Source organism: Convolutriloba macropyga, unplaced genomic scaffold (genome assembly GCF_964194025.1).
Source record: "Convolutriloba macropyga unplaced genomic scaffold, txConMacr16.3 SCAFFOLD_1937, whole genome shotgun sequence".
NCBI lineage: Eukaryota > Metazoa > Xenacoelomorpha > Acoela > Convolutidae > Convolutriloba > Convolutriloba macropyga.
The window spans coordinates 197-22275 of NW_027449764.1; the positions used below are offsets into that span (position 1 = coordinate 197).

Below are 22079 nucleotides of genomic sequence, written 5' to 3' on the forward strand. Positions count from 1 at the left end.
CTTTCGCCTACTAGAAACAACATAATACTCGCTGTATACATTTGTAGTTCTCTATGTAACTTTCATGTGAAGAAGTTTCGCCAGTCTTTTTGACTGTCTCAAATCTGAGTCATGCTTAGGCTACTAGTTGCTTCATAGTACTTATCGCCTCGAGATCATTGAACAAAACTTGATTTTCACATGTTGCTGTTTCAGCTTCCGCTTACTAGAAACAACATAATACTAGTCTCATTAAGTTCCGTCTCTTTGCAATTTTCTTATGAAGAAAATTCGCCATCACAATGACTCCAGCAGTTCTTGATCAAGGAATGCAATCATTGATCAGAATGCTATTATTTGAATCGGTTCTGCTTTAAGTGTTCCAATTTTATTGGAAGCACCAACAATAGAACATCAATGTGTTCAATCGAGAGTTATATAACCCTGAATCGGACGCAGTCAACAGCCGAAGCCGAGACCGCCTTTTGCGTTAGAGAGGTCGGTAAACAAATCTTGCGATTCATACCGAATTAACACATATAGCTGTGCTCCTCTTCGTAAAGCGAGCCAAGTGATCCCCTGTTGAAGGATGTATTTGGACCAATCTAGTAGCATTTGGTTTCCAACAAGCTCTCCCAAGTTAGCTTACTTATTGGGCTTTTCAACCAATTCGGTTGGCTACAAGCATCATCAAAGTACTAGCCACAGTTTGATCGCAAAATTCTACGACTTTCACATGTTGATGTTTCGGCTTGCGCTTAGCCTACTATAAGCAACATAATACTAGTCATATCATAGAGCGTGATCAGCTTGTGACGTTCTCATGATGAAGTTTCACCAACAGTGTCTCACTTCGAGCTTAAATCCAGCTACTAGTAACTACACAGTACTGACTGCAACGATAACTTTTATCTATACCTTTCACATGCTGCGCTTTCGGCCAGGGCCTACTAACGTCAACATAATACTCGATATAAACTTTTGTTCATGATGCAGCTTCCCCATGCAGAAGTTTCGCCTTCAAATGCTCTCTTGGCCATATGACGTAAGAAAAGGTTACTAGTAACATCACAGTACTAGCCACAGTTTGATTGCAAAATTCTACGACTTTCACATGTTGATGTTTCGGCTTGCGCTTAGCCTACTAGAAGCAACATAATACTAGTCATATCATAGAGCGTGATCAGCTTGTGACGTTCTCATGATGAAGTTTCACCAACAGTGTCTCATTTCGAGCTTAAATCCAGCTACTAGTAACTACACAGTACTGACTGCAACGCTAACTTTTATCTATACCTTTCACATGCTGCGCTTTCGGCCAGGGCCTACTAACGTCAACATAATACTCGATATAAACTTTTGTTCATGATGCAGCTTCCCCATGCAGAAGTTTCGCCTTCAAATGCTCTCTTGGCCATATGACGTAACACAAGGTTACTAGTAACATCACAGTACTAGCCACAATTTGATCGCAAAATTCTACGACTTTCACATGTTGATGTTTCGGCTTGCGCTTAGCCTACTATAAGCAACATAATACTAGTCATATCATAGAGCGTGATCAGCTTGTGACGTTCTCATGATGAAGTTTCACCAACAGTGTCTCACTTCGAGCTTAAATCCAGCTACTAGTAACTACACAGTACTGACTGCAACGATAACTTTTATCTATACCTTTCACATGCTGCGCTTTCGGCCAGGGCCTACTAACGTCAACATAATACTCGATATAAACTTTTGTTCATGATGCAGCTTCCCCATGCAGAAGTTTCGCCTTCAAATGCTCTCTTGGCCATATGACGTAAGAAAAGGTTACTAGTAACATCACAGTACTAGCCACAGTTTGATTGCAAAATTCTACGACTTTCACATGTTGATGTTTCGGCTTGCGCTTAGCCTACTAGAAGCAACATAATACTAGTCATATCATAGAGCGTGATCAGCTTGTGACGTTCTCATGATGAAGTTTCACCAACAGTGTCTCATTTCGAGCTTAAATCCAGCTACTAGTAACTACACAGTACTGACTGCAACGCTAACTTTTATCTATACCTTTCACATGCTGCGCTTTCGGCCAGGGCCTACTAACGTCAACATAATACTCGATATAAACTTTTGTTCATGATGCAGCTTCCCCATGCAGAAGTTTCGCCTTCAAATGCTCTCTTGGCCATATGACGTAACACAAGGTTACTAGTAACATCACAGTACTAGCCACAATTTGATCGCAAAATTCTACGACTTTCACATGTTGATGTTTCGGCTTGCGCTTAGCCTACTAGAAGCAACATAATACTAGTCATATCATGGAGCGTGATCAGCTTGTGACGTTCTCATGATGAAGTTTCACCAACAGTGTCTCATTTCGAGCTTAAATCCAGCTACTAGTAACTACACAGTACTGACTGCAACGATAACTTTTATCTATACCTTTCACATGCTGCGCTTTCGGCCAGGGCCTACTAATGTCAACATAATACTCGATATAAACTTTTGTTCATGATGCAGCTTCCCCATGCAGAAGTTTCGCCTTCAAATGCTCTCTTGGCCATATGACGTAACACAAGGTTACTAGTAACATCACAGTACTAGCCACAATTTGATCGCAAAATTCTACGACTTTCACATGTTGATGTTTCGGCTTGCGCTTAGCCTACTAGAAGCAACATAATACTAGTCATATCATAGAGCTTGATCAGCTTGTGACATTCTCATGATGAAGTTTCACCAACAGTGTCTCATTTTGAGCTTAAATCCAGCTACTAGTAACTACACAGTACTGACTGCAACAATAACTTTTATCTATACCTTTCACATGCTGCGTTTTCGGCCAAGGCCTACTAACGTCAACATAATACTCGATATAAAATTTTGATCATGATGCAGCTTTCCCATGCAGAAGTTTCGCCTTCAAATGCTCTCTTGGCCATATGACGGAACACCAGGTTACTAGTAACATCACAGTACTAGCCACAGTTTGATTGCAAAATTCTACGACTTTCACATGTTGATGTTTCGGCTTGCGCTTAGCCTACTAGAAGCAACATAATACTAGTCATATCATAGAGCGTGATCAGCTTGTGACGTTCTCATGATGAAGTTTCACCAATAGTGTTTCATTCGAATTGGTTCTGCTTTAAGCTCTCCAATTGTTTTGGATGAACCAGTTTTGCCCTTCGAAGCCACTTTTGTGAGCTTTTGTGGGTCTTTACCAAGAGGATATACCTCAAGGCCTCTTTCAATTCCTTTAAGTTCTTTCAACTCCTTTACAGTTTCTAGGTTCACATAGCTGCAAACCTTATTTCTAGTTTTAAGTCTGGCCAACTTGGGGAGAGTTGGTGCAGACCGTGACCAATTCTAGTAGGATGCCACAACAAGAATGTGATCAACTTAGCTTGTCGATGAACCTGCCCCACATTCAAACAACTCTATCGCCTTTTCCTCGTATAGTTATATGCGAGGGCCTCTCATAGAGAGCGCTGTTAGCAACCTTTTCCACATAGACGATAAAGTTGTGAGTGTTTTGCACATGGCTGTTGTCATCACCACGTGACGAGTCAACTCAGCTTGACTCTCTACACTCCGACAAGCTTTGCACATACGCCTTTAGTTCAGTATGTGTCTTTAATCTGACTCCGGTGCCTCAAGCCGGAAAAATTGTCAGATTATGATCATTATCGGTTAGTCATCCCGATGCAAGATCGTATCGTACTGTCTTTGTCTACCTCCAGATTCCGAAGAACAGGAGGAGACTCTCCCAGACCTACATATCTGGGAGAATGTTCAGAGGGCGAGAAGCTGTGGATTACTCTCCCCTAAGAACTGACTAAACTTTACCCTCGTCCAAGGTAAGTTTATTTTAGCTAGCCTTCTATGTAAAGGATCTGAGGCTAAGCTGTGTTTTTTCGAGCCTTTGGCTCGGAGCAAGTTCAGTGGGCGCCCCGAGTAGCTCAACTCTTTCCCACTGAACAGCGCAACGCTCTGTCACTCGCTGGGATTTTTGCGTGTCGGTTCTAACCACGCGACTTGTGGACCTTTTTAGGCCTTTCTCATTCACAAGTCTATAGCTGGGCTTCTATAACCCAGCTTCTGAGATCTAGATAGCTGCAGTTCTGCTAGGCTGCTTTTGCTAACTAGTCTCCCTTTAAGCAGTCCCTTGCCATGACTGCTGAACTATGTATCCACACAAGTAGTTTTTGAGCTCGATACATAATTCGAGATTGGTTGCCAAGCAATCTCTAGCGACAGAGCGTCATGCGCACTACAGACATGGCCTCTACCAGCAGCCATGCCCGAAGGAATCAATCACTGATCCTTCCGCAGGTTCCCCTACGGAAACCTTGTTACGACTTTTACTTCCTCTAGACAATTAAGCTCGATCCGCTTCATCCCGTTGCCGGAGACCGAAGTCCCAACAGTAGGAATTTGCAATTCTTGCTTAACTATCCAATCAGTAGTAGCGACGGGCGGTGTGTACAAAGGGCAGGGACGTAATCCCTATGAGTTGTTGACTCATAAGTACCAGGAATTCCTGGTTCACGTCTGCAAGTTACAACAGACGATCCCCTTGAAGCGCTGTACTTTTCTCTGATTGCCCAGTCCATTTCGGACCAAGGGCTGAGTACTCAATCTAAAAGTACACAGTGTAGCGCGCGTGCAGTCCAGAACATCTAAGGGCATCACAGACCTGTTATAGCCTCACTTCATCTGCGGTATTTAATTCCGCATAGTTCCTCTAAGAAGTGTTTGAATTCACATATAGTGAATTTCATTATTTAGATGGAGAAGATCTCGTTCGTTATCGGAATTAACCAGACAGATCACTCCACTAACTAAGAACGGCCATGCACCACCGCCCATATAATCATGAAAGATATTCAATCTGTCAATCCTTAAGATGTCTGGACCGGGTGAGTTTTCCCGTGTTGAGTCAAATTAAGCCGCAGGCTCCACTCCTGGTGGTGCCCTTCCGTCAATTCCTTTAAGTTTCGATTTTGCAACCATACTTCCCCCGGAACCAATAAACTTTGGTTTCCCGGTTAATCTCTTGCCAAGTCAAGATCGACTTTGACAAATTGTAGGTTGGTATAGTTTATGGTCAGAATTACGAGGGTATCTAATCCTCTTCAATACTCTGACTTTCGTTCTTGATTAATGAAAACATTCTTGGCAAATGCTTTCGCAGTAGTTTGTCTTGCCACGATCCAAGAATTTCACCTCTAACGTAGCAATACAAATGCCCCCGTCTGTTCCTTTCAATCATTACCGCACTCAGCCAACCGGCATCAATCGAGTAGCGGGTCATTCTCCATTATTCCATGCTTTATTATTCGATCCCAAAGGATGCTTTGAACACTCTAATTTTCTCAGGGTGAAAACACCGTTTCCACAGTTCGTCACATTTAAGTGCAAACTATTTCTTCGATGCGAAGGATGAGCGGAACGAGTCAACAGATTTAACTGAAGACCATGTTGCCGTTCTACTCAAACAGATCCAACTATGAGCTTTTTAAACGCAGCAACTATTGCATACGCTTGTAGAGGCTGGTATTACCGCGGCTGCTGGCACCAGACTTGCCCTCTACTCGTTCATCAATGGAGCTTTTAAGTCCATTCCATTCTGATTACAAACCATAAAGGTTCATATCATTATTTCTAGTCACTACCTCCTCGTGCGGAGAGTGGGTAATTTGCGTGCCTGCTGCCTTCCTTGGATGTGGTAGCCGTTTCTAAGGCTCCCTCTCCGGAATCGAACCCTGATTCCCCGTTACCCGTCACAACCATGGTAGTCCGTTACACTACCATCATAGGTTGATAGGTCAGAAATTCGGAAGTTCCGTCCCCAAGCCGAAGCTATCTGGGATCTTTCAGTTACTAGGACTCATCACGGGATGTGTCTGTACTTAGCAAATCACCCGGTGTAGTCTTGTAAAAGTCTCCGACAGTGTCGGACAATCAGCATGCATTAGCTGCAGGGTTACCGCAGTTATTCATTTAGCTTGCAAATCAACTAATAGATAGTAACTGATTTAATGAGCCATTCGCGGTTCCACTTTTTCAAGCTTCGCTTGCACATGCATGGCTTAGTCTTTCAGACAAGCATATGGCAACTGACAGGATCAATCAGTTTAATTGTACTTTGAACAATCTTTCGATTTGTTCGAATTTAGAAAGACATAGCCTTGCGGCCTCGTCAATCTTGCTTTGAGCTTTTTAAATCACGAAGAGTTTCAATGCATGCTTTGGCATGGCTACTAGTTACTACACAGTACTCTACACACTTAGAGTTACCCACGATTACACATTTCACATGCTGATGTTTCGGCTCGCGCGTACTAGAAACAGCATAATACTATGTGTACTGGTAGATAGCGCTCTGTGAGCATTTCCCATGAGCAGGTTTTGCCCTCCAAATCTCTGTTCTACTGTTACCAATACCGGCTAACAACTGTATCATACTAGGGAGAATTGACTCATGATTTAAAAACCAGATGTTCACATGTCGATGTTTCGGCTCTCGCCTACTAGAAACAACATAATACTAGTCTGTTAAAAATCTCAATCACGCCGCCTCTTCAGATACAGAAGTTTTACCTTTTATTGGTTAGAGAACAGCTTTCCAGCTGTCGACATGGTTACTAGTAACAACACCGTACTCAACACAAAAACTTTTCAACTTCACAACTTTCACATGCTGATGTTTCTGCTTTCGCATACTAGAAACAGCATAATACTTATTGTTTTGTCAAGTAATTTGTGTGTCTTTCCCATGTGAAGTTTCACCGGTCAACAATGTTTCCCTGACCAATTACGGCTACTAGTAGCTGTATAATACTAGGGAAAATGATTGAGGATTTAATATCAGATTTTCACATGTTGATGTTTCGGCTTTCGCCTACTAGAAACAACATAATACTAGTCTGCTAAGAAATCTCGCTCAAATTGCCTTTTCACATACAGAAGTTTCACCTTCTATTGGTTAGAGAACAGTTCTCAGCTGTCGACATGGTTACTAGTAACAACATCGTACTCAACACAAAAATTCTTCAACTTCACAACTTTCACATGCTGATGTTTCTGCTTTCGCGTACTAGAAACAGCATAATACTTATTGCTTTGTCAAGAAGTGTGTGTGTCTTTCCCATGCGAAAGTTTCACCGGTCAGCAATAATTGCCGTGTCCAATTAAGGTTACTCATAGCTGTATAATACTAGGGAAAATGATTGAGGATTTAATATCAGATTTTCACATGTTGATGTTTCGGCTTTCGCCTACTAGAAACAACATAATACTAGTCTGCTAATAAATCTCGCTCAAATTGCCTTTTCACATACAGAAGTTTCACCTCTTCTTGGTCACTGTACAGATGATGCTGTCTGTTCTTTATTTGGTTCTGCTTATTATAAGGAGGGGCATCACTCCTTCCTCCTTGGTTTGCATGCATTAAGCCTGCTTTGTGAAAAGCGTATCTTTCTAGCTTTTCTTCGCCTTACTCGAGTAGGACGATACAATCCAGACATTAGTCAGTCTTGGTGTAAAGTCACTGAGTATTATTCGGTTCTGCTTTATTCAGCAATATGCTGTATAATTGTTGTAATTTGCGAACATATTTGTTCTCAGTTCCGAACTACTAGCGACGACAGATTACCAGCGGTCATGAGCCATCAAGGTAGTTCTTTGGTGCATCAAGTAGAGAGGTGCCATCAAACAACACTTCCCTAATAATGCTACACACATAGAATTTGCTACAGTGCAGCTTTTTACTTTGCAAAATTTGCGCACAAATTTTGCATAGAATAAATGTTTTATCAAGATTTTTAGATCCCCTCCCTTGAGAGAACGTTACTCCTTTAAGTGAACACCCCGCGGCGTCCTGTTGTTATTGCTTATAACCATTTCGCAAGCCGGAGGCATAATGCACTACGCAAGCCGCTACTTTGGCACAGAGGCACCTAGTTTTACACCCGGGACTTCAGGTGGCCCAGTTTTACACCCAGTACAGCGGTGCCAGTTGGTAACCCGGTGGATCCTCGGAGACCAGACATGATCATAGATCAAACCCGATGTATGCTACTCCTGAACGTATAGTATCTCCACTGTGCAATGAAATTATCGTTCGTTTCGGGCCTTCCTATACGTTCAGCAGACAATCGCTAGGAATTCACCTCGTGACCCGTGGTGACCACACTGGATTTCAAGTTTATTGATTTGGACAGACCTGTCATTTATTTTGCTTTTCAGCTTCAGTTCTGCTCGATCTAGCTTGCCTAAGGCTTGATCTCGCTTTGCTCACCCCTGTAGGAGCCTCTACTAGTACCACTCGGAGTAATGGGGAATCCACCAGACCTAATCGATGAATGCCATCAAACAACAAACATCATACCCGGCTTCATCAGGCATATTTTATTACTTCCGAGAGGTACTTTAGTATCAGATCTTTCTCCATGCCTCTTATGAGGACCCGTCAGACCTTTCGGTTTATCGTTTAGCTTCAGTCCTGCTCGATCTAGCTTTCCCAAGGCTCGATCTAGCTCTATTCGCCCCACTAGAGGGCTCTCTAAGACCCCTCGGTCTTAGTGTTAGCTCCGGTACTGCTCGGTCGTGCTTGCTGAAGGCCCGACCCAGCTTTAGTTAGATTCTCGTACTTTCTCTTGGCCTCTCTAGGAGGACCAGACAGACCTCTCGGTCTATCGTTTAGCTTCAGTCCTGCTCGATCTAGCTTGCCCAAGGCTTGATCAAGCTCTATTCGCCCCGCTAGAGGGCTCTCTAAGACCCCTCGGTCTTAGTGTTATCTTCTGTAATGCCTAACCAAGCTTACTACAGGCCTTGGTCAGGTCTTTATCGGTCACCGATTAGTAACAGACCAATCATAGGGCCTTCCACCCTATCCGGGTTGAGGTCTTTAGTCCAGCCATATTTTGACAAGACACCTCTCCCTAATAATGCCCCACACATAGAATTACTGTCCATGCAGTATTTAACTTGTGTTTTTTTCTAAAATTTGATTTTCACTTTTTGGAGGTTCATTTGCTCCTCTGACACTCTTTCAGCTTCAATCTTACTCGATCTAGCTTTCCCAAGGCTCGATCTAGCTCTATTCGCCCCACTAGAGGGCTCTCTAAGACACTTCGGTCTTAGTGTTAGCTCCGGTCTTGCTCAATCGTGCTTGCTGAAGGCGCGATCAAGCTTTAGTTAGCTTCTCGTACTTCCTCTTGGCCTCTCTAGGAGGACCAGACAGACCTCTCGGTCTATCGTTTAGCTTCAGTCCTGCTCGATCTAGCTTTCCCAAGGCTCGATCTAGCTCTATTCGCCCTGCTAGAGGGCTCTCTAAGACCCCTCGGTCTTAGTGTTAGCTCCGGTACAGCTCGGTCGTGCTTGCTGAAGGCCCGATCAAGCTTTAGTTAGATTCTCGTACTTTCTCTTGGCCTCTATAGGAGGACCAGACAGACCTCTCGGTCTATCGTTTAGCTTCAGTCCTGCTTGATCTAGCTTTCCCAAGGCTCGATCTAGCTCTATTCGCCCTGCTAGAGGGCTCTCTAAGACCCCTCGGTCTTAGTGTTAGCTCCGGTACAGCTCGGTCGTGCTTGCTGAAGGCCCGATCAAGCTTTAGTTAGCTTCTCGTACTTTCTCTTGGCCTCTCTAGGAGGACCAGACAGACCTCTCGGTCTATCGTTTAGCTTCAGTCCTGCTCGATCTAGCTTTCCCAAGGCTCGATCTAGATCTATTCGCCCTGCTAGAGGGCTCTCTAAGACCCCTCGGTCTTAGTGTTAGCTCCGGTACAGCTCGGTCGTGCTTGCTGAAGGCCTGATCAAGCTTTAGTTAGCTTCTCGTACTTTCTCTTGGCCTCTCTAGGAGGACCAGACAGACCTTTCGGTCTCTTGCTTAGCTTCAGTCCTGCTCGATCTAGCTTTCCCAAGGCTCGATCTAGCTCTATTCGCCCCGCTAGAGGGCTCTCTAAGACCCCTCGGTCTTAGTGTTAACTCCTGTAATGCCTAACCAAGCTTACTACAGGCCTTGGTCAGGTCTTTATCGGTCACCGATTAGTAACAGACCGATCATGGGGCCTTCCACCCTATCCGGGTTGAGGTCTTTAGTCCAGCCATATTTTGACAAGACACCTCCCCCTAATAATGCCCCACACATAGAAATACTGTCCATGCAGTATTTAACTTGTGTTTTTTCTAAAATTTGATTTTCACTTTTTGGAGGTTCATTTGCTCCTCTGACACTCTTTCAGCTTCAATCTTACTCGATCTAGCTTTCCCAAGGCTCGATCTAGCTCTATTCGCCCCACCAGAGGGCTCTCTAAGACACTTCGGTCTTAGTGTTAGCTCCGGTCTTGCTCAATCGTGCTTGCTGAAGGCGCGATCAAGCTTTAGTTAGCTTCTCGTACTTTCTCTTGGCCTCTCTAGGAGGACCAGACAGACCTCTCGGTCTATCGTTTAGCTTCAGTCCTGCTCGATCTAGCTTTCCCAAGGCTCGATCTAGCTCTATTCGCCCCGCTAGAGGGCTCTCTAAGACCCCTCGGTCTTAGTGTTAGCTCCGGTACAGCTCGGTCGTGCTTGCTGAAGGCCCGATCAAGCTTTAGTTGGCTTCTCGTACTTTCTCTTGGCCTCTCTAGGAGGACCAGACAGACCTCTCGGTCTCTTGCTTAGCTTCAGTCCTGCTCGATCTAGCTTGCCCAAGGCTTGATCAAGCTCTATTCGCCCCGCTAGAGGGCTCTCTAAGACCCCTCGGTCTTAGTGTTAGCTCCGGTACAGCTCGGTCGTGCTTGCTGAAGGCCCGATCAAGCTTTAGTTAGCTTCTCGTTTTTTCTCTTGGCCTCTCTAGGAGGACCAGACAGACCTCTCGGTCTATCGTTTAGCTTCAGTCCTGCTCGATCTAGCTTTCCCAAGGCTCGATCTAGCTCTATTCGCCCCGCTAGAGGGCTCTCTAAGACCCCTCGGTCTTAGTGTTAGCTCCGGTACAGCTCGGTCGTGCTTGCTGAAGGCCCGATCAAGCTTTAGTTGGCTTCTCGTACTTTCTCTTGGCCTCTCTAGGAGGACCAGACAGACCTCTCGGTCTATCCTTTAGCTTCAGTCCTGCTCGATCTAGCTTTCCCAAGGCTCGATCTAGCTCTATTCGCCCCGCTAGAGGGCTCTCTAAGACCCCTCGGTCTTAGTGTTATCTCCTGTAATGCCTAACCAAGCTTACTACAGGCCTTGGTCAGGTCTTTATCGGTCACCGATTAGTAACAGACCGATCATAGGGCCTTCCACCCTATCTGGGTTGAGGTCTTTAGTCCAGCCATATTTTGACAAGACACCTCCCCCTAATAATGCCCCACACATAGAATTACTGTTTATGCAGCTTTTCACTTGTGAAATTTTTAATTTTCGCAATTATTATAGAATAAGTGTTTGCGCAGCTTTTCATAGGTCGAGCTCTAGCTAGCTAGCTCAAGCTAGCTAGCTAGCTCAAGCTCAAGCTATCTAGCTCAAGCTCAAGCCAGCTAGCTCAAGCTCAAGCTAGCTAGCTAGCTCAAGCTCAAGCTAGCTAGCTAGCTCAAGCTCAAGCTAGCTAGCTCAAGCTCAAGCTAGCTAGCTCAAGCTCAAGCTAGCTAGCTAGCTCAAGCTCAAGCTCAAGCTAGCTAGCTCAAGCTCAAGCTCAAGCTAGCTAGCTAGCTCAAGCTCAAGCTAGCTAGCTAGCTCAAGCTCAAGCTAGCTAGCTAGCTCAAGCTCAAGCTAGCTAGCTCAAGCTCAAGCTCAAGCTCAAGCTAGCTAGCTAGCTCAAGCTAGCTAGCTAGCTCAAGCTCAAGCTAGCTAGCTAGCTCAAGTTCAAGCTAGCTAGCTAGCTCAAGCTCAAGCTAGCTAGCTAGCTCAAGCTCAAACTAGCTAGCTCAAGCTCAAGCTAGCTAGCTCAAGCTCAAGCTAGCTAGCTAGCTCAAGCTCAAGCTCAAGCTAGCTAGCTCAAGCTCAAGCTCAAGCTAGCTAGCTAGCTCAAGCTCAAGCTAGCTAGCTAGCTCAAGCTCAAGCTCAAGCTAGCTAGCTAGCTCAAGTTCAAGCTAGCTAGCTAGCTCAAGCTCAAGCTAGCTAGCTCAAGCTCAAGCTAGCTAGCTCAAGCTCAAGCCAGCTAGCTCAAGCTCAAGCTCAAGCTAGCTAGCTAGCTCAAGCACAAGCTAGCTAGCTAGCTCAATCTCAAGCTAGCTAGCTCAAGCTCAAGCTAGCTAGCTCAAGCTCAAGCTAGCTAGCTAGCTCAAGCTCAAGCTCAAGCTAGCTAGCTCAAGCTCAAGCTCAAGCTAGCTAGCTAGCTCAAGCTCAAGCTAGCTAGCTAGCTCAAGCTCAAGCTCAAGCTAGCTAGCTCAAGCTCAAGCTCAAGCTAGCTAGCTAGCTCAAGCTCAAGCTGGCTAGCTAGCTCAAGCTCAAGCTAGCTAGCTAGCTCAAGCTCAAGCTAGCTAGCTCAAGCTCAAGCTCAAGCTCAAGCTAGCTAGCTAGCTCAAGCTAGCTAGCTAGCTCAAGCTCAAGCTAGCTAGCTAGCTCAAGTTCAAGCTAGCTAGCTAGCTCAAGCTCAAGCTAGCTAGCTAGCTCAAGCTCAAGCTAGCTAGCTCAAGCTCAAGCTAGCTAGCTCAAGCTCAAGCTAGCTAGCTAGCTCAAGCTCAAGCTCAAGCTAGCTAGCTCAAGCTCAAGCTCAAGCTAGCTAGCTAGCTCAAGCTCAAGCTAGCTAGCTAGCTCAAGCTCAAGCTAGCTAGCTAGCTCAAGTTCAAGCTAGCTAGCTAGCTCAAGCTCAAGCTAGCTAGCTCAAGCTCAAGCTAGCTAGCTCAAACTCAAGCTAGCTAGCTAGCTCAAGTTCAAGCTAGCTAGCTAGCTCAAGCTCAAGCTAGCTAGCTAGCTCAAGCTCAAGCTAGCTAGCTCAAGCTCAAGCTAGCTAGCTCAAGCTCCAGCTAGCTAGCTAGCTCAAGCTCAAGCTCAAGCTAGCTAGCTCAAGCTCAAGCTCAAGCTAGCTAGCTAGCTCAAGCTCAAGCTAGCTAGCTAGCTCAAGCTCAAGCTAGCTAGCTAGCTCAAGTTCAAGCTAGCTAGCTAGCTCAAGCTCAAGCTAGCTAGCTCAAGCTCAAGCTAGCTAGCTCAAGCTCAAGCCAGCTAGCTCAAGCTCAAGCTCAAGCTAGCTAGCTAGCTCAAGCACAAGCTTGCTAGCTAGCTCAAGCTCAAGCTAGCTAGCTCAAGCTCAAGCTAGCTAGCTCAAGCTCAAGCTAGCTAGCTCAAGCTCAAGCTCAAGCTAGCTAGCTAGCTCAAGCACAAGCTTGCTAGCTAGCTCAAGCTCAAGCTAGCTAGCTCAAGCTCAAGCTAGCTAGCTCAAGCTCAAGCTAGCTAGCTAGCTCAAGCTCAAGCTCAAGCTAGCTAGCTCAAGCTCAAGCTCAAGCTAGCTAGCTGGCTCAAGCTCAAGCTAGCTAGCTAGCTCAAGCTCAAGCTAGCTAGCTAGCTCAAGCTCAAGCTAGCTAGCTCAAGCTCAAGCTCAAGCTAGCTAGCTAGCTCAAGCTAGCTAGCTAGCTCAAGCTCAAGCTAGCTAGCTAGCTCAAGTTCAAGCTAGCTAGCTAGCTCAAGCTCAAGCTAGCTAGCTAGCTCAAGCTCAAGCTAGCTAGCTCAAGCTCAAGCTAGCTAGCTCAAGCTCAAGCTAGCTAGCTAGCTCAAGCTCAAGCTCAAGCTAGCTAGCTCAAGCTCAAGCTCAAGCTAGCTAGCTAGCTCAAGCTCAAGCTAGCTAGCTAGCTCAAGCTCAAGCTAGCTAGCTAGCTCAAGTTCAAGCTAGCTAGCTAGCTCAAGCTCAAGCTAGCTAGCTCAAGCTCAAGCTAGCTAGCTCAAGCTCAAGCCAGCTAGCTCAAGCTCAAGCTCAAGCTAGCTAGCTAGCTCAAGCACAAGCTAGCTAGCTAGCTCAAGCTCAAGCTAGCTAGCTCAAGCTCAAGCTAGCTAGCTCAAGCTCAAGCTAGCTAGCTAGCTCAAGCTCAAGCTCAAGCTAGCTAGCTCAAGCTCAAGCTCAAGCTAGCTAGCTAGCTCAAGCTCAAGCTAGCTAGCTAGCTCAAGCTCAAGCTAGCTAGCTCAAGCTCAAGCTCAAGCTAGCTAGCTAGCTCAAGCTCAAGCTAGCTAGCTAGCTCAAGCTCAAGCTAGCTAGCTAGCTCAAGCTCAAGCTAGCTAGCTCAAGCTCAAGCTCAAGCTCAAGCTAGCTAGCTAGCTCAAGCTAGCTAGCTAGCTCAAGCTCAAGCTAGCTAGCTAGCTCAAGTTCAAGCTAGCTAGCTAGCTCAAGCTCAAGCTAGCTAGCTAGCTCAAGCTCAAGCTAGCTAGCTCAAGCTCAAGCTAGCTAGCTCAAGCTCAAGCTAGCTAGCTAGCTCAAGCTCAAGCTCAAGCTAGCTAGCTCAAGCTCAAGCTCAAGCTAGCTAGCTAGCTCAAGCTCAAGCTAGCTAGCTAGCTCAAGCTCAAGCTAGCTAGCTAGCTCAAGTTCAAGCTAGCTAGCTAGCTCAAGCTCAAGCTAGCTAGCTCAAGCTCAAGCTAGCTAGCTCAAACTCAAGCTAGCTAGCTAGCTCAAGTTCAAGCTAGCTAGCTAGCTCAAGCTCAAGCTAGCTAGCTAGCTCAAGCTCAAGCTAGCTAGCTCAAGCTCAAGCTAGCTAGCTCAAGCTCAAGCTAGCTAGCTAGCTCAAGCTCAAGCTCAAGCTAGCTAGCTCAAGCTCAAGCTCAAGCTAGCTAGCTAGCTCAAGCTCAAGCTAGCTAGCTAGCTCAAGCTCAAGCTAGCTAGCTAGCTCAAGTTCAAGCTAGCTAGCTAGCTCAAGCTCAAGCTAGCTAGCTCAAGCTCAAGCTAGCTAGCTCAAGCTCAAGCCAGCTAGCTCAAGCTCAAGCTCAAGCTAGCTAGCTAGCTCAAGCACAAGCTTGCTAGCTAGCTCAAGCTCAAGCTAGCTAGCTCAAGCTCAAGCTAGCTAGCTCAAGCTCAAGCTAGCTAGCTCAAGCTCAAGCTCAAGCTAGCTAGCTAGCTCAAGCACAAGCTTGCTAGCTAGCTCAAGCTCAAGCTAGCTAGCTCAAGCTCAAGCTAGCTAGCTCAAGCTCAAGCTAGCTAGCTAGCTCAAGCTCAAGCTCAAGCTAGCTAGCTCAAGCTCAAGCTCAAGCTAGCTAGCTAGCTCAAGCTCAAGCTAGCTAGCTAGCTCAAGCTCAAGCTAGCTAGCTAGCTCAAGCTCAAGCTAGCTAGCTCAAGCTCAAGCTCAAGCTAGCTAGCTAGCTCAAGCTAGCTAGCTAGCTCAAGCTCAAGCTAGCTAGCTAGCTCAAGTTCAAGCTAGCTAGCTAGCTCAAGCTCAAGCTAGCTAGCTAGCTCAAGCTCAAGCTATCTAGCTCAAGCTCAAGCTAGCTAGCTCAAGCTCAAGCTAGCTAGCTAGCTCAAGCTCAAGCTCAAGCTAGCTAGCTCAAGCTCAAGCTCAAGCTAGCTAGCTAGCTCAAGCTCAAGCTAGCTAGCTAGCTCAAGCTCAAGCTAGCTAGCTAGCTCAAGTTCAAGCTAGCTAGCTAGCTCAAGCTCAAGCTAGCTAGCTCAAGCTCAAGCTAGCTAGCTCAAGCTCAAGCCAGCTAGCTCAAGCTCAAGCTCAAGCTAGCTAGCTAGCTCAAGCTCAAGCTCAAGCTCAAGCTAGCTAGCTAGCTCAAGTTCAAGCTAGCTAGCTAGCTCAAGCTCAAGCTAGCTAGCTCAAGCTCAAGCTAGCTAGCTCAAGCTCAAGCCAGCTAGCTCAAGCTCAAGCTCAAGCTAGCTAGCTAGCTCAAGCTCAAGCTAGCTAGCTCAAGCTCAAGCTAGCTAGCTAGCTAGCTCAAGCTCAAGCTCAAGCTAGCTAGCTCAAGCTCAAGCTCAAGCTAGCTAGCTCAAGCTCAAGCTCAAGCTAGCTAGCTCAAGCTCAAGCTCAAGCTAGCTAGCTCAAGCCCAAGCTCAAGCTAGCTAGCTAGCTCAAGCTCAAGCTAGCTAGCTCAAGCTCAAGCTCAAGCTCAAGCTAGCTAGCTAGCTAGCTCAAGCTCAAGCTCAAGCTAGCTAGCTAGCTCAAGCTCAAGCTAGCTAGCTCAAGCTCAAGCTAGCTAGCTAGCTCAAGTTCAAGCTAGCTAGCTAGCTCAAGCTCAAGCTAGCTAGCTAGCTCAAGCTCAAGCTAGCTAGCTCAAGCTCAAGCTAGCTAGCTCAAGCTCAAGCTAGCTAGCTAGCTCAAGCTCAAGCTCAAGCTAGCTAGCTCAAGCTCAAGCTCAAGCTAGCTAGCTAGCTCAAGCTCAAGCTAGCTAGCTAGCTCAAGCTCAAGCTAGCTAGCTAGCTCAAGTTCAAGCTAGCTAGCTAGCTCAAGCTCAAGCTAGCTAGCTCAAGCTCAAGCTAGCTAGCTCAAACTCAAGCTAGCTAGCTAGCTCAAGTTCAAGCTAGCTAGCTAGCTCAAGCTCAAGCTAGCTAGCTAGCTCAAGCTCAAGCTAGCTAGCTCAAGCTCAAGCTAGCTAGCTCAAGCTCAAGCTAGCTAGCTAGCTCAAGCTCAAGCTCAAGCTAGCTAGCTCAAGCTCAAGCTCAAGCTAGCTAGCTAGCTCAAGCTCAAGCTAGCTAGCTAGCTCAAGCTCAAGCTAGCTAGCTAGCTCAAGTTCAAGCTAGCTAGCTAGGTCAAGCTCAAGCTAGCTAGCTCAAGCTCAAGCTAGCTAGCTCAAGCTCAAGCCAGCTAGCTCAAGCTCAAGCTCAAGCTAGCTAGCTAGCTCAAGCACAAGCTTGCTAGCTAGCTCAAGCTCAAGCTAGCTAGCTCAAGCTCAAGCTAGCTAGCTCAAGCTCAAGCTAGCTAGCTCAAGCTCAAGCTCAAGCTAGCTAGCTAGCTCAAGCACAAGCTTGCTAGCTAGCTCAAGCTCAAGCTAGCTAGCTCAAGCTCAAGCTAGCTAGCTCAAGCTCAAGCTAGCTAGCTAGCTCAAGCTCAAGCTCAAGCTAGCTAGCTCAAGCTCAAGCTCAAGCTAGCTAGCTAGCTCAAGCTCAAGCTAGCTAGCTAGCTCAAGCTCAAGCTAGCTAGCTAGCTCAAGCTCAAGCTAGCTAGCTCAAGCTCAAGCTCAAGCTAGCTAGCTAGCTCAAGCTAGCTAGCTAGCTCAAGCTCAAGCTAGCTAGCTAGCTCAAGTTCAAGCTAGCTAGCTAGCTCAAGCTCAAGCTAGCTAGCTAGCTCAAGCTCAAGCTAGCTAGCTCAAGCTCAAGCTAGCTAGCTCAAGCTCAAGCTAGCTAGCTAGCTCAAGCTCAAGCTCAAGCTAGCTAGCTCAAGCTCAAGCTCAAGCTAGCTAGCTAGCTCAAGCTCAAGCTAGCTAGCTAGCTCAAGCTCAAGCTAGCTAGCTAGCTCAAGTTCAAGCTAGCTAGCTAGCTCAAGCTCAAGCTAGCTAGCTCAAGCTCAAGCTAGCTAGCTCAAGCTCAAGCCAGCTAGCTCAAGCTCAAGCTCAAGCTAGCTAGCTAGCTCAAGCTCAAGCTCAAGCTAGCTAGCTAGCTCAAGTTCAAGCTAGCTAGCTAGCTCAAGCTCAAGCTAGCTAGCTCAAGCTCAAGCTAGCTAGCTCAAGCTCAAGCCAGCTAGCTCAAGCTCAATCTCAAGCTAGCTAGCTAGCTCAAGCTCAAGCTAGCTAGCTCAAGCTCAAGCTAGCTAGCTAGCTAGCTCAAGCTCAAGCTCAAGCTAGCTAGCTCAAGCTCAAGCTCAAGCTAGCTAGCTCAAGCTCAAGCTCAAGCTAGCTAGCTCAAGCTCAAGCTCAAGCTAGCTAGCTCAAGCTCAAGCTCAAGCTAGCTAGCTAGCTCAAGCTCAAGCTAGCTAGCTCAAGCTCAAGCTCAAGCTCAAGCTAGCTAGCTAGCTAGCTCAAGCTCAAGCTCAAGCTAGCTAGCTAGCTCAAGCTCAAGCTAGCTAGCTCAAGCTCAAGCCAGCTAGCTCAAGCTCAAGCTCAAGCTAGCTAGCTAGCTCAAGCTCAAGCTAGCTAGCTCAAGCTCAAGCCAGCTAGCTCAAGCTCAAGCTCAAGCTCAAGCTAGCTAGCTAGCTCAAGCTCAAGCTAGATAGCTAGCTCAAGCTAGCTAGCTAGCTCAAGCTCAAGCTCAAGCTAGCTAGCTAGCTCAAGCTCAAGCTAGCTAGCTCAAGCTCAAGCCAGCTAGCTCAAGCTCAAGCTCAAGCTAGCTAGCTAGCTCAAGCTCAAGCTAGCTAGCTCAAGCTCAAGCTCAAGCGAGCTAGCTAGCTCAAGCTCAAGCTAGCTAGCTAGCTCAAGCTCAAGCTAGCTAACTCAAGCTAACTCAGCTAGCTCAAGCTAACTCAAGCTAGCTAAAGCTAACTCAAGCTAACTCAAGCTAACTCAAGCTAACTCAAGCTAGCTAAAGCTAACTCAAGCTAACTCAAGCTAACCCGAGCTAACTCAAGCTAGCTCAAGCTAACCCAAGCTAGCTAAAGCTAACTCAAGCTAACTCAAGCTAATTCAAGCTAACTCAAGCTAACTCAAGCTAACTCAAGCTAACTCAAGCTAGCTAAAGCTAACTCAAGCTAACTCAAGCTAACTCAAGCTAACCCGAGCTAACTCAAGCTAACTGAAGGTAGCTAAAGCTAGTTCAAGCTAACTCAAGCTAGCTAAAGCTAAGACAAGCTAACTCAAGCTAACTCAAGCTAACTCAAGCTAACTCAAGCTAACTCAAGCTAGTTCAAGCTAACTCAAGCTAACTCAAGCTAACTCAAGCTAGCTAAAGCTAACTCAAGCTAACTCAAGCTAACTCAAGCTAACCCGAGCTAACTCAAGCTAACTCAAGGTAGCTAAAGCTAGTTCAAGCTAACTCAAGCTAGCTAAAGCTAAGACAAGCTAACTCAAGCTAACTCAAGCTAACTCAAGCTAACTCAAGCTAACTCAAGCTAGTTCAAGCTAACTCAAGCTAGCTAAAGCTAACTCAAGCTAACTCAAGCTAACTCAAGCTAGCTCAAGCTAACTCAAGCTAGTTCAAGCTAACTCAAGCTAGCTAAAGCTAACTCAAGCTAACTCAAGCTAACTCAAGCTAACTCAAGCTAGCTAAAGCTAACTCAAGCTAACTCAAGCTAACCCGAGCTAACTCAAGCTAGCTCAAGCTAACCCAAGCTAGCTAAAGCTAACTCAAGCTAACTCAAGCTAATTCAAGCTAACTCAAGCTAACTCAAGCTAACTCAAGCTAACTCAAGCTAGCTAAAGCTAACTCAAGCTAACTCAAGCTAACTCAAGCTAACCCGAGCTAACTCAAGCTAACTCAAGGTAGCTAAAGCTAGTTCAAGCTAACTCAAGCTAGCTAAAGCTAAGACAAGCTAACTCAAGCTAACTCAAGCTAACTCAAGCTAACTCAAGCTAACTCAAGCTAACTCAAGCTAGCTAAAGCTAACTCAAGCTAACTCAAGCTAACTCAAGCTAACCCGAGCTAACTCAAGCTAACTCAAGGTAGCTAAAGCTAGTTCAAGCTAACTCAAGCTAGCTAAAGCTAAGACAAGCTAACTCAAGCTAACTCAAGCTAACTCAAGCTAACTCAAGCTAACTAAAGCTAGTTCAAGCTAACTCAAGCTAGCTAAAGCTAACTCAAGCTAACTCAAGCTAACTCAAGCTAGCTCAAGCTAACTCAAGCTAGTTCAAGCTAACTCAAGCTAGCTAAAGCTAACTCAAGCTAACTCAAGCTAACTCAAGCTAACTCAAGCTAGCTAAAGCTAACTCAAGCTAACTCAAGCTAACCCGAGCTAACTCAAGCTAGCTCAAGCTAACCCAAGCTAGCTAAAGCTAACTCAAGCTAACTCAAGCTAATTCAAGCTAACTCAAGCTAACTCAAGCTAACTCAAGCTAACTCAAGCTAGCTAAAGCTAACTCAAGCTAACTCAAGCTAACTCAAGCTAACCCGAGCTAACTCAAGCTAACTCAAGGTAGCTAAAGCTAGTTCAAGCTAACTCAAGCTAGCTAAAGCTAAGACAAGCTAACTCAAGCTAACTCAAGCTAACTCAAGCTAACTCAAGCTAACTCAAGCTAACTCAAGCTAGTTCAAGCTAACTCAAGCTAACTCAAGCTAACTCAAGCTAGCTAAAGCTAACTCAAGCTAACTCAAGCTAACTCAAGCTAACCCGAGCTAACTCAAGCTAACTCAAGGTAGCTAAAGCTAGTTCAAGCTAGCTCAAGCTAGCTAAAGCTAAGACAAGCTAACTCAAGCTAACTCAAGCTAACTCAAGCTAACTCAAGCTAGTTCAAGCTAACTCAAGCTAGCTAAAGCTAACTCAAGCTAACTCAAGCTAACTCAAGCTAGCTCAAGCTAACTCAAGCTAGTTCAAGCTAACTCAAGCTAGCTAAAGCTAACTCAAGCTAACTCAAGCTAACTCAAGCTAGCTCAAGCTAACTCAAGCTAACTCAAGCTAACTCAAGCTAACCCGAGCTAACTCAAGCTAACTCAAGGTAGCTAAAGCTAGTTCAAGCTAGCTCAAGCTAGCTAAAGCTAAGACAAGCTAACTCAAGCTAACTCAAGCTAACTCAAGCTAACTCAAGCTAGTTCAAGCTAACTCAAGCTAGCTAAAGCTAACTCAAGCTAACTCAAGCTAACTCAAGCTAGCTCAAGCTAACTCAAGCTAGTTCAAGCTAACTCAAGCTAGCTAAAGCTAACTCAAGCTAACTCAAGCTAACTCAAGCTAGCTCAAGCTAACTCAAGCTAGTTCAAGCTAACTCAAGCTAGCTAAAGCTAACTCAAGCTAACTCAAGCTAACTCAAGCTAACTCAAGCTAGCTAAAGCTAACTCAAGCTAACTCAAGCTAACCCGAGCTAACTCAAGCTAGCTCAAGCTAACCCAAGCTAGCTAAAGCTAACTCAAGCTAACTCAAGCTAATTCAAGCTAACTCAAGCTAACTCAAGCTAACTCAAGCTAACTCAAGCTAGCTAAAGCTAACTCAAGCTAACTCAAGCTAACTCAAGCTAACCCGAGCTAACTCAAGCTAACTCAAGGTAGCTAAAGCTAGTTCAAGCTAACTCAAGCTAGCTAAAGCTAAGACAAGCTAACTCAAGCTAACTCAAGCTAACTCAAGCTAACTCAAGCTAACTCAAGCTAGTTCAAGCTAACTCAAGCTAACTCAAGCTAACTCAAGCTAGCTAAAGCTAACTCAAGCTAACTCAAGCTAACTCAAGCTAACCCGAGCTAACTCAAGCTAACTCAAGGTAGCTAAAGCTAGTTCAAGCTAGCTCAAGCTAGCTAAAGCTAAGACAAGCTAACTCAAGCTAACTCAAGCTAACTCAAGCTAGTTCAAGCTAACTCAAGCTAGCTAAAGCTAACTCAAGCTAACTCAAGCTAACTCAAGCTAGCTCAAGCTAACTCAAGCTAGTTCAAGCTAACTCAAGCTAGCTAAAGCTAACTCAAGCTAACTCAAGCTAACTCAAGCTAACTCAAGCTAGCTAAAGCTAACTCAAGCTAACTCAAGCTAACCCGAGCTAACTCAAGCTAGCTCAAGCTAACCCAAGCTAGCTAAAGCTAACTCAAGCTAACTCAAGCTAATTCAAGCTAACTCAAGCTAACTCAAGCTAACTCAAGCTAACTCAAGCTAGCTAAAGCTAACTCAAGCTAACTCAAGCTAACTCAAGCTAACCCGAGCTAACTCAAGCTAACTCAAGGTAGCTAAAGCTAGTTCAAGCTAACTCAAGCTAGCTAAAGCTAAGACAAGCTAACTCAAGCTAACTCAAGCTAACTCAAGCTAACTCAAGCTAACTCAAGCTAACTCAAGCTAGCTAAAGCTAACTCAAGCTAACTCAAGCTAACTCAAGCTAACCCGAGCTAACTCAAGCTAACTCAAGGTAGCTAAAGCTAGTTCAAGCTAACTCAAGCTAGCTAAAGCTAAGACAAGCTAACTCAAGCTAACTCAAGCTAACTCAAGCTAACTCAAGCTAACTAAAGCTAGTTCAAGCTAACTCAAGCTAGCTAAAGCTAACTCAAGCTAACTCAAGCTAACTCAAGCTAGCTCAAGCTAACTCAAGCTAGTTCAAGCTAACTCAAGCTAGCTAAAGCTAACTCAAGCTAACTCAAGCTAACTCAAGCTAACTCAAGCTAGCTAAAGCTAACTCAAGCTAACTCAAGCTAACCCGAGCTAACTCAAGCTAGCTCAAGCTAACCCAAGCTAGCTAAAGCTAACT

The 22079-nt window shown here is 45.5% G+C and overlaps 1 pseudogene; it reads right to left on the reverse strand.

Annotated features, from left to right (window-relative positions):
• Positions 1-418: 418 nt before the first annotated feature.
• LOC142355311 (5.8S ribosomal RNA) lies at positions 419-570 on the reverse strand (annotated as a pseudogene).
• Positions 571-22079: the final 21509 nt, after the last annotated feature.